At 42.0% G+C, this 16,458-nt stretch overlaps 1 long non-coding RNA gene across 1 annotated transcript; it reads right to left on the bottom strand.

The window, feature by feature from the left end:
• Nucleotides 1-6,550: 6,550 nt before the first annotated feature.
• Nucleotides 6,551-16,362, bottom strand: LOC139615116 (uncharacterized). Its single transcript, XR_011687232.1, has 3 exons — nucleotides 13,679-16,362; nucleotides 11,922-12,050; nucleotides 6,551-8,269 (listed from the first exon to the last, which is right to left on the bottom strand). It is a non-coding gene; the product is annotated as an uncharacterized lncRNA (long non-coding RNA).
• Between the last annotated feature and the right edge of the window lie 96 nt (nucleotides 16,363-16,458).

Here is a 16,458-nt window from a genome sequence, read left to right as displayed (position 1 = left end):
TAACATTATTGTGGCTGATGTGTTAGCAAACAGTTGCTTATTTACACATCCAGCAGACATGTAACGGCAATGCCTTTATTTAGGTGAAACATATCAGACTGCGTCTGCTGTTTCATGCTGAGGCAGTTAGCTGGCAAGAAAGTGCAACATCTAAAAGGCAGACCGAGATTAAGAAAAATTAAGCCCAGAAATGTCTTTGCATTAAAAAAATGCACTACACAACAGTTGCTACCTAGGACAACAAGGTCAGCAGTGCCTGTAATTCATTATCCATGTTGCATTCACTGCTGGTCGAGGCCAGTGCAGTTTGTTTTTGTCCCGAAAAGGCTCACGTGATATGAGTGTGACAAATCAGGAAAGCATGTGTTGTCATTAGTAAAACCCAAGTTTTTGAATTAAAACAGAGCCAGCAATATTTTCAAAAGTCTCCGCTTTAGGGGCTTGAAAACTTTTGAGTAGTGTGGACGCCAGATGTAAACTAACTGAACTAAAACCTGTTAGTGTTGATGTAGTCTTTGATAGTTTTTTTTTTTTTTACAGTGGTTTTCTAAGAATTTTCAATGACTTTAAACCAATTCTGTGTACCACAATAATTCCCAATTACATTAGTAAACAGTGGGAATTGGTGATAATTAAATATGATCTTGTCGGCTGTCAGGAGAAGTCTATTGTGATGACATGAGCTTATCATATTATGATTACACACTTCTGGTGCCAAACTAATGATTCAAAGCAAAGTGAAACTAAAAACTGAACAAGGAAATGTTCACTCACACTTTTGTTTTACACATTTAAAGTGACACACAGGTCACCGCAGTGTAAATTTGTTTGATTGTTTGTAATCGTACATATTTAGATAACTGAAAAAATATTCAATAGCAATAACCATCAACCATATTGTCATAGTATAGATTATACCTGTGTAACCCCCAACAATTTAACAGATATTCAGCTAAATGGTAAATAAATAGTAGTTATTGTTGTAGTTTCAATAAAACACTGGGAGGCGGCACACAGGGCCAGTAGGAGGAGCAGCGGTGAGCAGAGAGTAGAGGTAAAAGGAAAGAGAATAAGTGGAGTCCAGCGTGAATCCAAGTCAGCAAAAAGAGTAAAGGGAAAAGTTCTTTATCTTTAAATCTGTTAAAAGTTATGGTAGAGGTTATTCAGAAGAAACCTGTCGTTACCTGAGATACCGTTGGTTACCAGAAGATGAAGGGGGGTTGTTATTAGATGTGTTTTTGATCACTTTTCTCCAGTGAGTGTGTTTTTATTTTCAGTGCCAGCTTAAAACGATGCTAACAGTGTGTCTGCTTGAACTCATTAACATAGGCGGCGAGATGAAAACCAAGACATTTCACAGTCGTCACGCACACGCAACGCATCCATTGTGTTCTTGGCCTTTAGACCAGCAAAATGTTGGTGCTGCTCTTGCACCAGCTTTTCTGGCAGAGAGCCAGTTCTGTGGCTGTTAGAACGTGTTTAAACTAGATTAGGCACCAGCTCTGAACTGGCCGTCAAACTGGAAAAGGGGTTTCAGTTTTTTTGAGATATCTGCTGAAGTCAGCATGCTAGCTAACCCCAGGCCACCATGTCTCTACTTTGTACCTCAAGAGATGACCATGAGTCAATGTAGAGTCCAGATTTAGTTGTGAGTGACCAGTGAATCCAGAAAGTTCATGTTTCACATGATTTTACAGATTTTTTTCAATGGTCCAATTTGTTGTGGTACAACTGGGCACACAGGTCCAATGGCAAGAGAGACAATTACAGAACGCATATATGCTGAATGGCAATTTCTGAAAAAAGGTCATAAATACTGTCAAAGATGGGATTTCTCTTATGAACTGTTATAACTTTTAAAAATTGTATAAGTTGAAAAAGGGTCCATCCTCCAGGGAAGAACTGAGTTTAGTTCAGCTTAGGTTTCATTCATAACTAAGAACCACAGCTTTCACCTGGATGTTACAGAGCGTGACCTTATGTGTGCTGGATACAGGGTCATGGCCACAGCCCTAGCACATCCCCATCCAAAGGAGGGGTATGTTAATCCTCCTCAGGTCCAGTAATGCTACCACTGGCCCAGCCATGGTTAGGTCCTGCAGCCAGCAGTGGGGCCTCCAATGCTAATTGGAGGCTCTGAAGCATTGGGAGGCATGCAAATATCTCCGGCTTTACTCAGATACCCTTCTGTTCCACTTCCAGTCCTCTCCAATCCCCTCATTCCACCTGACTGGAGGAGAGGAGGTGAACACAGCTGCTGGTTTGTTGCCTCCTTCCTGTGGGCACTGGCTGTGTCAAGGGAAGGGGTTTCGGGGGGGGGGTTGGCACTACAGCCGCTGTTGCCTTGATAAGGGGCTGGGCTTCCAGACCAATGTCATATACAGTACATCAGAGGAGATCAGCAAGCCAGCCTGAAAGTCAGATGACACCAAGCACATGCACAGCACTCCTTAACCCCCACCTGCCCCCCCCCCCCTTTTATCCCTCACCTCCCCTATTATCTCTTATTGTTGTTTATCCTCACTCTTACTTGCAGCTCCCTCTCACTCCCTATCCCTTGTCACCCCTCCACCCTCCTCCTGTTTCAACTCACCTGTCTCTCTTTACCCCCCAACCCTACAATTCCCACTCTCCCACGGGACAGATCAGACAAGGCAACCTGCTGAATGCTGGTGGTTATCAAGAGAGGATGAGAGCAAGAGAGACAAAAAGACGGGAGGTGCTTTGGTGGGGGCTGTCTGGGTAAAGGACCAGAACAGAGCAGGCACGAGGAAGATGTTTAGACTTGGGCAGAGAGCTTGTCAAGACCATCAGGCTTTAGCCGTTGATGAAGACCTTTTGGTTCAGGACCTGAGAGTCACTTGACATTCAGAGGGTGTTAGCAGAATAATTGTTAAAAATCTGTCTTTATCTGCAGCAGTGTCTTTGGTCTCATGCTGGAGGAAAATTATCACTGTCATGAAGTGTGTTATGATGTGATATATATATATATATATATATATATGTAAGTAAAACTGATCAACACGTTAATTAGTAAGTTGTAGAGATGTTTTTTGTTTGTTTTTTTGACAGAGCTGTTTGCTGTTTCCTCCTGCTCCTTCCTTCTTCCTTCTTCCTTCCTTCCTTCTTTCTTCCTCCTTCTGTGCTCTTTTAAATTTTTCATTGGACTTCAAATCCACAAATGCATCACTATCCACATACATTTTTTTTTTTTTTGTAAAATCATAATCACAAAAATACATAGCAATTTGCAAATACACATTTGTGGATCCATTTGTACAAGTAAAACAGGTTTTGCACATTGGAGGATCACTTCCTGTCAGTTTGTGGGCAACATGACATTTTTGACTTCCCTCATATTCCACAAATGTGTAGCCCACCATGATCCACAATGATCTCACTATCCACATTCATTTTCATTGTGCAAAATATTATCTAAAAAAATACAGAGTGATTTGCAAATATTACTTACTCTGCATGAGAAACATGAGAAACACCTCTGCCGCTGAGCGGTAAGTGTTCAGTGGAGTTTGAAGAACTCAAAACAGCTGCCTTGTGTGACTGACAACAACACTACTATGTGCAGAACCAAAACAGTAAATTTATGAACCAGACAACTGAACAATGAGTTGAATCTCTGTGGCGCTCCAGTTTATAATAAGAAATATTTGAAGGTTAAACAGAATCAGAGACACCTCTCACATTGCAGCATTGTTTTCACACTGGCATTTAATACATTGTTCAAGGAGTCAAATACATAAAACTGTCTCCTTATTGATCTGCTTCTTCACTGCTGATGAAGAGGTGTACAATTCAGAAAACTCCTGCACAATTACGTCCTGAATCTCCCCCCCCAGTGTAGTTTCTGTGGTGGCCTTGGTCACATGGCAGGCCATACAGTATGTTGACAAAAGCTGAGATTGTGTGGAAACAATAGAGATGAAGATGCTTGTGATCTGAATATATCTTTACACATGTCCTCTATCTGAGAGGCGCCTGATTCAGCTGCATGGAGATGTACAGAGAAGCGTTCCTCATCACAAACATTTCCTTATAGAAATCTGGTCCATCAGAGGTGTAGCTGAGAGCAACATGAAATCTGCCCCTGTCCAACTTCTCCCAGCTCATGTTTTCTCTCCCAGTCTCTCCTCAGCTATGTCCTCTCTGAACTCTGACCGAACCACATGTGACAACCATAAGGGGAATTCGATGAGTCCTTTGTTGCAACTTTTTGGCATACCGGGGCATAAATTAGCCTTCTCTCCTGTGTGTGTCCATCCTCCCCTGGGTATGTCTCTTTGCTCCCTCAGGTCCCCTTTGAGATCCAGCAGCACATGCACATGGTCACTAAGAGAGACAAGTGTTGAACAGTCCATCCTCACAGCACTACCACACACTACGCTTCCTGCCCCCACTAAAACCTCGCCACCACTCCTCTGCTCCTCTTTACTCTCAGAGGAAGTCCCTTTTTCCTGAAACCATCACTCTCTGCACCCTTAGGTCAGGACTAAAATGTGACTTATGGGCTCAGACAGGGACAGGCTCTGCAGCATGTGTTTGTGCAGCAGCTAAGAGCAACACATATGGCTAAGCAGTGTGAGGTACTGGTTTCTGGTGTATGGAGCTGTGGCCGGAAACCACCATGTTTTCTCTGCCCCCCCTTTGATTGAAAGAAGTTTACATTTGTTTTTTTCTACGACTAGACTCGGCCGTTTGACCTCACTTCAAACTGCCATGTGCTTCTTGGCCTTAGACTTCTGGCCTTTCTGGACTCAATGGAAATGCTGCTTACTCTCAGTTGCATGAAATATGATAAAACTACCGATTCACAACTCAAACAAGTTGGATGGATGTGACACAGCTATAATGCAAACCCATGTACAACTGAATACAGCCTGTAAACCACAGGCTAGGGACTTGCCTCCAGATCATGTATGCCTTAAAAAGAGCTTTTTATTCTCAAACATGGAATAAATATATCAACAAAGATTTACAGTGATTGAAGAAATCATTAATGAGTCATCCCAATTTCCTGCTAAGCCCCACCCCTTGTGAAGTTTATTGGTTAATGTCAAACTAGATAAGATGTCATCAAACTTTGTGCATTTCTTCATAAACGTGGTCCAGTGATGAGCTACGGGACCTATGGTTTAGGGGGACATGTCAAAATGTCTTTTTCAAAAAATTAAAAATCTACCATTTTATGGTCTAAGCACATTGAGCCGAATTTGTGTATCAAATTTCAAGTCAATGAGACTCACGGTGTGAGGGGAATGGCCTTAATTCCAGCGCCACCATCAGGCCAATCAGGTTCATCTGTTAGAAGCACTTGCATATAATTACCAGTTGTTTGTTATACTAAATCAAAAACATAAATAATAAAAATGTTAATAAATAAATTAAATGTTGCTGTCCTTGAACATTGACAACGAAGGTTCAAAAGACAGATATTAGAGTTTATACTTTCCTGTGTCTTATGTACTTCTCAGTTTTAATGACAGTGGAAACACAAATTTAATTCATAATGAGGCATAATGAAAAACAAGCTGAGCGTTTGGAAAATGCCCCCAGTATCATGGCAGGTTTCATTTTCAACTACAGTAACTACAGTATGAATAAAATTAATGTACATGAGCTGTACTACACTGACTGCTGCTTCAATTGATCCATCAATTAATCCCAGCTCCATATTTTTTAAAATTCTGTTTTTAAAATGTTACTATCATCACCTGTATAACAACAGTTTGGAAAACAAGTGTATTCATGAAATTTCTCAGACTGCACAGACAACCATCTGATTTACATCACGTCCTCCTCCTGCACCGCATTACTCACATGTTTCCTAAATATACAAATCACCACTCCCACCACTGCTGGCAGTGAAGCGTCCCACAAAGCATTTGTCACATTTTCTCAAAACAGAATCACAATTGTGTCTCCACACTGTCACATGCACTGGCCACTAAAAATATAAGATGTGTTATTCCTATTAATACTTCATGCACCAGTAGTTTGTGTTTAGCCTGTAACCCCAGTTCCACACACTGTCTACCAGCCTCCTGTGAGCTAAGAATCGATGTCAAGGTGATTCTCAACATTTCCAAATTGCACATCTACATAAATGACATCACAGTTTTCATTCAGAGTCTCACATTAGCTGTTCCTCAGTTCAGAACAAAAGCTTACAGTGATGGGTCATTTATTTCATATGCCCCTAGACTCATGTAGGTTTTATTGTCTCTTTTTAAAATCCTTTCTGCTGTGTTTTCATGTTCCCATTACTTTCCCTGGCCTTTTGTAGAGAAATGTGTCTCTCTATATTTTTCATCATTTATGAAGCACAATATATTGCATGTTTTTGTAAAAAATTTAAAAATTAAAAAAAATATTGCAAACTGGACTTTTAGATTTAAACTTGAATTGTGTCCGGATTTATGCCTGATGATGTCATGACAATTTTCATATCAGCAAGATTCTTTTAAAACTGTCTAAAAAAAAATGGACATTATGACAATTAAATTTTACAATCATTATTATTGCAGTGCTAATTTTGGGTCCAGTGAGAGTTTGTCATTGTAATTATGCATTTTCAATTAAGAAGATTCAAGAAAACTTTATTTAAAAATTTCACTTTTAATTTTATTACACATCATGTAAATAAAAAATAAAAATAAATTTAAATTGAAATTTAAATTTGATTTCATTTTAATATTGACACCCACAGATTTCCATACATTTCATGATGTGTGGTTTGGCTTGATTTATTGATATATTGGGTCAGTCACTGCACTGACCTGTCATGCTACTCCAACCACAAATATCAATAGATTCAAATCCTGATGCAATCATGTACAAAACAACTTAATGACTTTGGACAGACTGTCCGGTTGCTCACCTCTCTATGTAAAGTCAGTCAGATTTATCAATCTACCACCTGTAGGCAGCCCAGTCAATACATAGACGTGACAGAACAAACTTCCTCTCACTACAGTGGCCAGTTTACAGTCATTTAGTCATATTGTTACAGGTGGTCTGATTGTTACAGATGACAGAGACAGCAACATTCACTACCACTCAAAAGCTTTAGAACAACCCCATTTTTACAGTTTTATTGAAATTTAAGCGCTGAGAGGTCAACACACTGCACAAAACACATGCAAGCAGACAAAACACAAACACATTCAGAAAACATCTGCATCAGTTTGACAGTTAATACACACAACACAATGGACGTGTTTCCAGGGGACACTAAAAAGCAATGGGGCAGCACGGTAGTGCAGTGGTTGGTGCTATTGCCTCACAGGTTCAAATTGTTCTGTGTGGAGTTCGCATGCTCTCCCTGTGTCTGTGTGGGTCCCCCCCTCCCACAGTCCAAAGACATTATGTTAATTGTTAACTGTAATATTGCTCACACATCACTGGTGTGAACGTGAGTGTGAACAGTTGTTTGTCTCTATGTGTCAGCCCTGTGATAGACTGGTGACCTGTCCAGGGTGTAGCCTGCCCTCGCCCAATGTCAGGTGAGGCTCCAGCTCTCCAGCCCCACATGAAAATGTCCTAGTCAGGATATGCAAGCCTGAAGCAAGACTGAAGCAAAACAAACCTTATGATATAATGTCATCAAATAAAAGACATGCACACAAACACAGCTAGTTTCTGCTGAAAGCTAAACTTTGTCACAGTTCCCAGTGAACACTATTCAAGGTTGTAAGCTTATTTTACAGGGCTGGCAGTTAGTTTGGCATTATGTAAAAGGTGAGCAGGGAGGAAAAGGTGAAAACTTTTGTCAGCATAGTACCAGTGTAAATTCAGTTTGTATCAAACTCACAAAAATACCAATAGAAAATATTCAGTTGTTCATTTTTGACTAGCACTGGATGGTTCAGGTCTTAAACCTGTTCTGGGTCTGGGTCCCATACAGATCTCTAAACTGAGAGTGGACATGTATACAAGTATAACTGGATTAAAATACTGTAAATGTTTCCAGCCACTGTTCAAAACTGAAAGTGTGCTTCATTCGTGATAAACAACTAGACAGAGATAAAATACTCAGTGCAACTTTGACAAATTCAGAAAGAGAGAGTGAAAAGCCTTGAGCTTTTTCAAGCACTGCGCTCAGATAGAGGGGCCCAAACAGCCATAGAGCTCCACTGTACCCATCAGAAAAGACTGGCTGTCCAAGGTCAGTTACTCCAGGCGCAGGAAGGAAAGACAGAGGAATCAGAGGAGTGAGCTGGGCGGAGGAGGGATGGGCTGATAAGGATGAGAGCTGGAGGAAGGAAGAGAAGATAGAGGAGTAAACAAAGAGGTGGTGCTTGTCTGCTGTGGTAACTGACGGTAATGGCCATGCCCTTTTTCATGTTTCATCGCAGGGAGAGAGGGGCTTAGAGATTTATTTGGACATCAGTATCAGGGGAGGGGGACCTGCAGGACATGGCCTGACAGGAGGACCCCTGACCTCTCCTCTTGCCAGAGCTGCTTGGGGTCTTATGAAATACCCAAGGGGCCCCAAGACTAGCCAGTGTGTGTCAGAGCCCTCAGTGGTGTCAGATAGCTTAAGGCCTTTTTTAAATGTATTTTTCAAAAGGGGGGAAATCAATAAGTTGGGTTGGGGAGAGGCGGCTGCAGAAACATGAGCCTGTGATATTTGCTGTGAGGCAGGGCATGTTCAGAGCACTTGTCAAAGATGGGCCTCCAAGAGCATGTTTGGACAAAAATAAGTCGATAAATGGACCTGAAGTCACTTTTTTCTTTTTTTTTTCTTTTTTTTTTACTATCACCAGTGGCACACAGTTTGTACACTCAGTAGCTTGTATACAATTTATTTACTGTTCTATTCTAAGAAACTGATTTTTAATGTCATTACATTGTGCAAGACTGCGAGAGCTCAAGAAGATTATCTTGGTGTCTATCAGAGATGATGGCTCTAATTTTTCACTTTTTAATCTTGCAGGTGAGTAAATGAACATACAGCCACTTTTCATGTATATGTATAAAGCAAGAATATCAAAAAGCACAATACTCATAAATCTTATCCACACTAACATGATCAAAAATTAAATCTCCTCCCTGCATAGTCACACTAAGGACAGAAAACTGTTTAGGGTGGGTTGTGAAATTGCAGTGACAGCGGTGTTATTCTTCCTCACCCAGGGCTTCCCCACCATGCATCTTGGATTGCACTCTGGCCAGAGACAAAGCGGGTAATTGGATTCACATTGTGTCTGCGAGGGGAAGCAGGGAACAAACTCCTCCTCTCCCTAGGCTGGCCCATGGCGGCCAGTGTGATGGTGATATTGTACTGACCCAGCCTATCAGGGGTCACGATGGGGTATTATAGTGTCGGCTGTCAAGCTGAGACCCATATTCTGCCCATAGGTAAGACACATTCACAGCTCCAGAGGACTAGAGCAGGCTCATTGACACACACAGACACAGACACACATACACACGCTATCTCTCTTTTGAGCACTCATTCTCTCTCACTGCACAGCCCAGCTCTCATTGGGTTTATGGGCCTATTGTTGCCCTCCAGGGGCAAGAGAGGAGAGAGAAATTACCAGCTACTGCAGAGCTGAGCCACTGAGTGAGAGTGACAGACACTGAGGGCTGATGTCTGCTGGTACATCAGTTCATACTATTAAACCAAAACAACACTTGTAAAGGCAAAGAATGGTTCTCAAAACAGCAGTGATAGATACTGTTAGTGAAGCAGAAACTCTGTCCTCTTTTAAAGAATTATCATGAACTGAAGATCAGATGCAAAGCAAAGACCTTGTCATATTAACCTCCTTCACTTTGCACAGTTTCCTCATGAGAAGGACGATGGTGTGAAACTATGCTGAATAAATCTGATTTTTGTTAGGGTTATTGTTTGTTAAGGTTATAGTCTTGACAACTGCTCATCCAAAAAACAACACACCTGCCAAGTTTGAAATTGGTCAGAGGAGCGTTTGTCAAGAAAATCAAAGGACAAGAAATGAGAGATTTCTCCATTTATTAGTAGGATGTCATATCAGTCCTCCAACCTGACAGCCAACAACCCTCTGGTACGAGTGTCTCCTGTAATAGCACCCCTACATGGCAACAGGCATACCTTGGCTGTCATGGTTACAATAATAAACACACGAACAGTCATGGCTTGGTCAGGTTTAGGAAAAGCTGGTGATTTGGGTTAAATTAAGTACTTCCTCAACATTAGATGATCTTTGTTGTCATGGTTACAATAAAAAACTGCTGCTGTCACATGGGAATCGAACACCGCTCTCCTGGGTCATATTCATCCATCCACCCCAACCTCCTCCTGACCTGGACTTGTTGCTCTATAAACTTCGTCACCGCACTTTTCCCTTTGCTCCTGTCATCATTACTACGACCACTAGATGTTGCCTAGCAACAAAAAAAACTATGGGTCATAATAACCTGCTGACAGACGACCTGTGGGCTCGTTTTTGGTCTTAATTTGCCTCAATAAGGACTCAGGTTTTCCTGTGTAAGAACTTCTGTCAAACATCTGCCTTCCTTACATGTGTAACTCAGGGTTTTGGTCACTCACTCACTTGTACAAACCCACAACTTCTCACTGTCTGTTGTTTGTTTAAAACAGGGAAACTGTCACCTGGAGAAATGGACTTAACGTAAGTGTTTCTAGTTCCAAAATAATACTTATCCTTTGACCTGCTTTTATTTAGACCTCTAAGTACAGACTGTAGAGTCTCTCAGTGTATACACAAACGTGCATATTCACACTCTCTCACACACACACACACACAAACACACACACACACACTGCTGTGGGTAGTTGACCTCTCCTCGCAGCCAGCCATGTGCTTAAGAAGAACCTGTCTCCTGTCCAGTTTTTTCTATCAGCTCTCCCATCACACACTGACACCACAGCAGCACTTCAAAGAGGCCTGCTTTTGATGCTAACCATCAATATGCATTTCATCCTGCACCACTTTCTCCCCAGCATTCCTCCTCTGTGTCTTTTCTCTGCAGTAATTGCCTTCAAAGCCAATTAGCACAAATTATTTGCGACTGTGCTGGTGGTAAAAATCCAGCGCTTGTCGGTGGAGGTGTCCTGGAGGTCAGATGTATTAGCTCAGTGGCTCTCATTTTGTGCAAGCTCTTTCCGGCCTCTACTTGTACAAATAGGCTATCAGCATAACCCGTGTGAACCTTCCTACATTAATCTCCAAATGTCTTGCAGGGGGGTTTCTGTAAATGCATTATTAGTGGAGCAGCAGCTCACAGTTTTTCAAGGCTCACAGGGCATGTTGCCCTAAACATGTGAGACTGGTAAGTATGTTTAGTTAATTTGTCAGGTTGTGTGTTGGCGGTTTGCATCCGCAGCCTAAGCCGATGTTTAGCTAATGCTGCCAGAGCCGTTTCACTGCAGAGCCTGCCTGTATTCCCCCTCGGAAAATACATGTTTTACTCTGTGAGCCAGATCAAAGCGGAGACGCCGGGATCAAAGACCAGCATCACGCCGCTTTGGTCACATCTGTGTTGTTTACATGAATGCTAAAGGCACTTATATCAAATATTACCAACTTTGAAAGATATATGTGTTGAATCAAAGTATTTTGATGTCACTTTTGAAGTACATCAGTGCATTTGGGGATAATTTTGAAAATCTCCCCACAATTTCACAACAATTTTGTAAGCCTTAAATAAGATGGGAGGACTGAGCCCTGGTAGAGTATGCATCTGTTTGCATCTCCCCCACATTTCCAAATTCCGCCACATCCTCGCTATCAACAGCAAGGCCCCCTGTAGGTATGTCTCTGAAGAGCTTAGCCAGGCTCCCAGTGTCCATGCAATGGACTTAACTCCACAGGATCAAACACTCCCCATCAGTGCTTCAGCATATGAGATATAAATACAATAAAAAGAGGGGCAGAAAGAGACAGATACTGTACCTCTTTCAGGCTGTTGTTTATCTGTTGACCTCAGACATTCTCTCCTCAGTAATCTGCCCCGACGGGAGGCTGAGGAGGAGGAGGAGGTGAAGCAGCAGAGGGGGAGCGGCGGCTGGAGGTGGGGGGTAGCTAAAGAGCAAGGGGGAAGGAGGAGGAGAAGAGGGGGGTTCAATGACCTGTGAGCCGGCCTTCTGTTGGGCTAGGGGCTAAACACCCCCCGCCCCCCCCCCACCACCACCACCACCACCCCTCCACCCCCTTACCTCTAACTGGATTATAGACCTCGCTATTCCCCTTGCAAAGCAGCAGACCAAATCTGACACCCAACCCACCCACACACACACACACACAGACACACACGTATATATATATATATGAAATTAGGGGTTCATCTCTGCAACAACAGTTCCCCCACCTTCCTCTGTCCCCTGCAGGAGGGTGAGGGAGCACAGGGGTATGAAAGGACACAACGCACCTACTCCCTTTCAAACATCCTCCCCTCACCAACTTCACCCCGAACCAGAGGTCGCGATAACCAAAACGTTTTCTGTCATTGACCACATTTTTTTAACAATGACAGAAAAACCTGAAGGCCGTCCATCGTTTTGTCAGATTAGAGTTAGATGGCAGCAGAACTTTTCTTTTTTGTGTGCAGTTCACATTGCAGAGGTGTGGATTAGGATTAGGAAACCCCACATTCAGAGAGTCTTGTCAACTTCTGATCACTTCCCTATGAGAAACGTTCCAGCAGAATGTTCAGGCTTCAGATCAAAATGACTGCCATGAAAAGTCGTCTGTCTGGAGCAAAGATGCAAAACCCACAGTTCAAGTCCATGGAGGAAGGTTTGAGTTCAGATTAGTTCAATTTCATTTCTTATAAATTGTTTGTTCATATTTTTTTTAATTGTCTGATTCTGCAAAATTGTGTTGTGTGTATTTGTTTGTTTAGGCCTAATGTGTTTGTGGCCTTCGCTGTCACTGCAAAAAATCATTCATCTGCTTCATGTGGTGTCGACATGAAAAGTCAACAGTCGGGGTATCTGTCATCATAAATGCAAAATCTGAGTTGTTCATAAAATTTAAATGCTATTAAATAGCCAAGGCTATATCACATATTACATTCAAAATTAAAATGATGGGCAGTAATAGATTATGACGGAATTTTTACAGACGGGTGGCCAACGAGAGAGTCCAACACAACCTCTGCCCCCCACCCTCTCTCTCTGTCTGTCTCCCTGTGTCTCTGCCAGCAGCTGACCCCTGACAGAGTGGTATGTGTTGGAGATAAGTATGTCAGGACTCAGGAGGAATGTAAGGTTCAGTGGTTTGGGGTGATCTGCTGTGTCTGGCTCTGTTTACCACAGGCAGAACTTTCTAGAAATAAGTGTGAGTGCACACACACACACACACACTAACACACATTTCTTACACACTGCTTGATTCCAGACTATGAGACCAAAATTCAGAGAACAAATTCAGAAAACATCATCAATCTGATACACATGAACTGCAAATACTATATAGAATACTATAATTGTGTTTCCAGGGGACAAAAAAAAGAGATGAACCAGACTGAGATGCACTTGCATGGATGTATTATAATTAGGGCTGTCAGACGATGATTTTTTTCTTAACTGTGATTAATCGCTGAATTTCAATAGTTAATTGCAATTAATCACATGTTTTGTCACATGATTTAAATTCTATTAATCTGCATTTCAGAACAGTTTTCTCTGTTATATTATATTTTTATTTACCAACTGATTTGATCTTCACCAACGATGATTCAGATGTTGGATTTAAACACTTTAGGTCTCCAGACACGCCCCTTTATGCAGACTGGAACCCCCCCTTTTACTCCCATAGACATGACTTGCCATGAAGTATCTTGCTCCGCCATGTAAAATCTTTGTAGGAAGTGTCTGTGGCAGCTTGACAACAAGTAAGGGTGAGTCAAAGGGTCAAAATAGTAGCAGCCAAAGATTCTAGAATGTAGCGCTCTAGAATCTTTGGTACCAGCAGCAGTGACAGTGTAAAATAAAGAATCTTTGGTGGCACAAGATTAACACGATAAAAAAAACACGTTATGCTCGGTCCTTAATCTCATTACGATTAACACATTAATGCTGACAGACCTAAACATAATACATTTATTATAACACATCCATGCAAGTGTGTTTTTTTGTGTCCCCGGGAAACAGTTCTGTTGTGAGTATTTGCAGCTCACGTGATGTTAAACTGATGAAGGTGTTTTCTGAGTGCGTTTGTGTTTTGTCTGTTTGCCACTATATACCAGTGTTGATGAATCTGGTTATACCCGTCCTGCATTTGAGGTGTGATGAGTTTTCATTGGCAAAAGAAGTTACACTGAACATTGTCGACAGTGTGTTCTGTGGATTATCTGGATTAAAGGAAACACTTTTTGTGGAACGATAAACAAAGTTATTCAGAGCTGTGTATTTACCTGCACTGTAGCTGGGTGGAGAAGAAATGACGGGGACAGATTCCTCTAATAAAACCAAAACAATTTGCAAAGACAGATCTAAGTGAGAGAACATATAATGTTTTATAGGTAAACCAAGTCTTTATGATGAAATCAAGGATAAAAATGAAGTCAACTGCAGTATGAGTTCTTACTGCATTCCCACCTTCTTTCTCACCTCCCTGAGAAATAAAAGTCTGTTCCCAAGCACAAAGAGAGAAGGGATAAAAGACATGTGGACTGTATATCATATACTCTGACTCCCACTCCAAGTGCAGGAGAGGTGTGCAGTGCAGCTCAGTTCAGCAAACAGGTCAGCGCTTCAAGGTCCTACACCGGCTGACTGACAGTTTGCTCTCACAGGGCTGAGTGGCCTGAACATTTCATGTGTAAACCAGTGCTAGTCTGGCTAGTTTCAGATGTCATGAAGAGGAGCTGGCAGGCGGAGAGCAGCCACAGCAGATGCAGTCCGACACTCCCAGCCCCCGGAGCAAATTCACCAACACAAATGTCTGCTCAGGCAACCGGAAGAGGTGACAAAACACATCAGGTAACTTTGCCTTTCCGGATGGTTCCCACCCTCTCCTGTCACAGATGCGAGATGCCTTCATGTCAGACATTAATGGTCATTGATAGTGACAGGCACCTTTCCGAGGCAGGACGTGCACAGTAGAAGCATTAAACTGGTTGTTAACTAGTGCAGCAGATGCCAACTGGTCGCTGGCAGCCAGAGAAAACAGAGCCATAAACATTATAGCAAGACTCCCTCTCGTCGTCAGAGGTCATTAAAACAATTAGGTGTTCAAGTGTACGATGGACAGATGTCGGGAGAAAAGGAGCGCATAATTAAGAAAGCAAAGCTCATTAGTGGTCCTGTTCATGTTGAATAGGACAATATCTTAGGTTTCTTATTCTGTTCAGCTGCATGTATTGAAAGACAAGGAATCATATCATGATTAACCATCACTTTTAATACTGTAATATTCAATGACACAATATCTCTACACTTGTGCACAAGATTGTTTGCCCTCCCAGTGGAACTCTGGTTAAAGGAAGCAATGTTTGTCACAGCTACAAGTTAAGGTGGCTAAGGTCCAGCAGGGAAAGAATAATAAAAGGTTTTTTGCCCTCCAAGGGTCCAAGTATCAGACGCAGATGGTTCACTGAAAATGTCTAAAAAAGATGGACACTTCTCACCTTCAACGTTCACCGTCTCGGCTACATAGTGGAGGAGGAGGGACCAGCAGCATGTTTTCAAATTTGTGAAAACAGAGACCGATGGCAGCTTAATTTCCATGTCAAATTACACAGGGGGCACACACAGAGAAGTAAAATATTCATGTTCTAGTCAACTGAGCAAAGCAGCCAACAGACGGGCAACAAATCACAGTCACATGTTGCAATCATCATGTCCAAGTGGACAACAGCAGAGTTTGATCTGCGACAACACGACCCTGTGAAATCCATGCACTGTGACAGTGAGTATAATGTGTACAGTGTACTAAATGTGAGTATACTAGTACACAGTGTACTACATGTGAGTGCACTGCAGTGATTCCTTGTTTGTTTTAAACTGCTCATCATTAGTCTGACATTATTACTACTACATAGTACTATTACATAGTATTGTAAGTTTAATGGAGACATAAGAGTAATCAAACTGTCATGTCTCTTAGGTCATGTCTACATTTTTTGTCTTATTATTTAATGCAGTTCCTGTTTTACTTTGAAATCACTAACTCTCCCTCCTTCCCTTCCTGCCCTTGTGTATTTCCTGCCATTGTGATTGTCTGCCCCGCCCTTTGTGTCATTGTCTCATCTCTCCTGGTGTATTTATTCTGTCTTCCCCTCCTCTGGTGCCAGTTCGCCTTCGTTCCCACTGACAGCACAGTAACAGTTGTTTCTAGTTTGAGTTTTTTACTGTGTGACTTTAGCTTTTAGCCTGTAGTTCTTTGACCCTGTTTCAGCTTCTCCTTTGGATTTGTCTGTCTGTGTTTATTTGCTCTCTCGTGCACCGACCTTTCTGCCCAGTAAAGAGACTTTGATTTCTGAAAC

Source organism: Trachinotus anak, unplaced genomic scaffold, assembly GCF_046630095.1.
Source record: "Trachinotus anak isolate AG129_WGS33_773 ecotype Australia unplaced genomic scaffold, CSIRO_AGI_Tana_v1 ptg000042l, whole genome shotgun sequence".
NCBI lineage: Eukaryota > Metazoa > Chordata > Actinopteri > Carangiformes > Carangidae > Trachinotus > Trachinotus anak.
The sequence above is the reverse complement of the archived record's forward strand: the minus strand, read 5'-3'. Positions and strand labels throughout refer to the sequence as shown.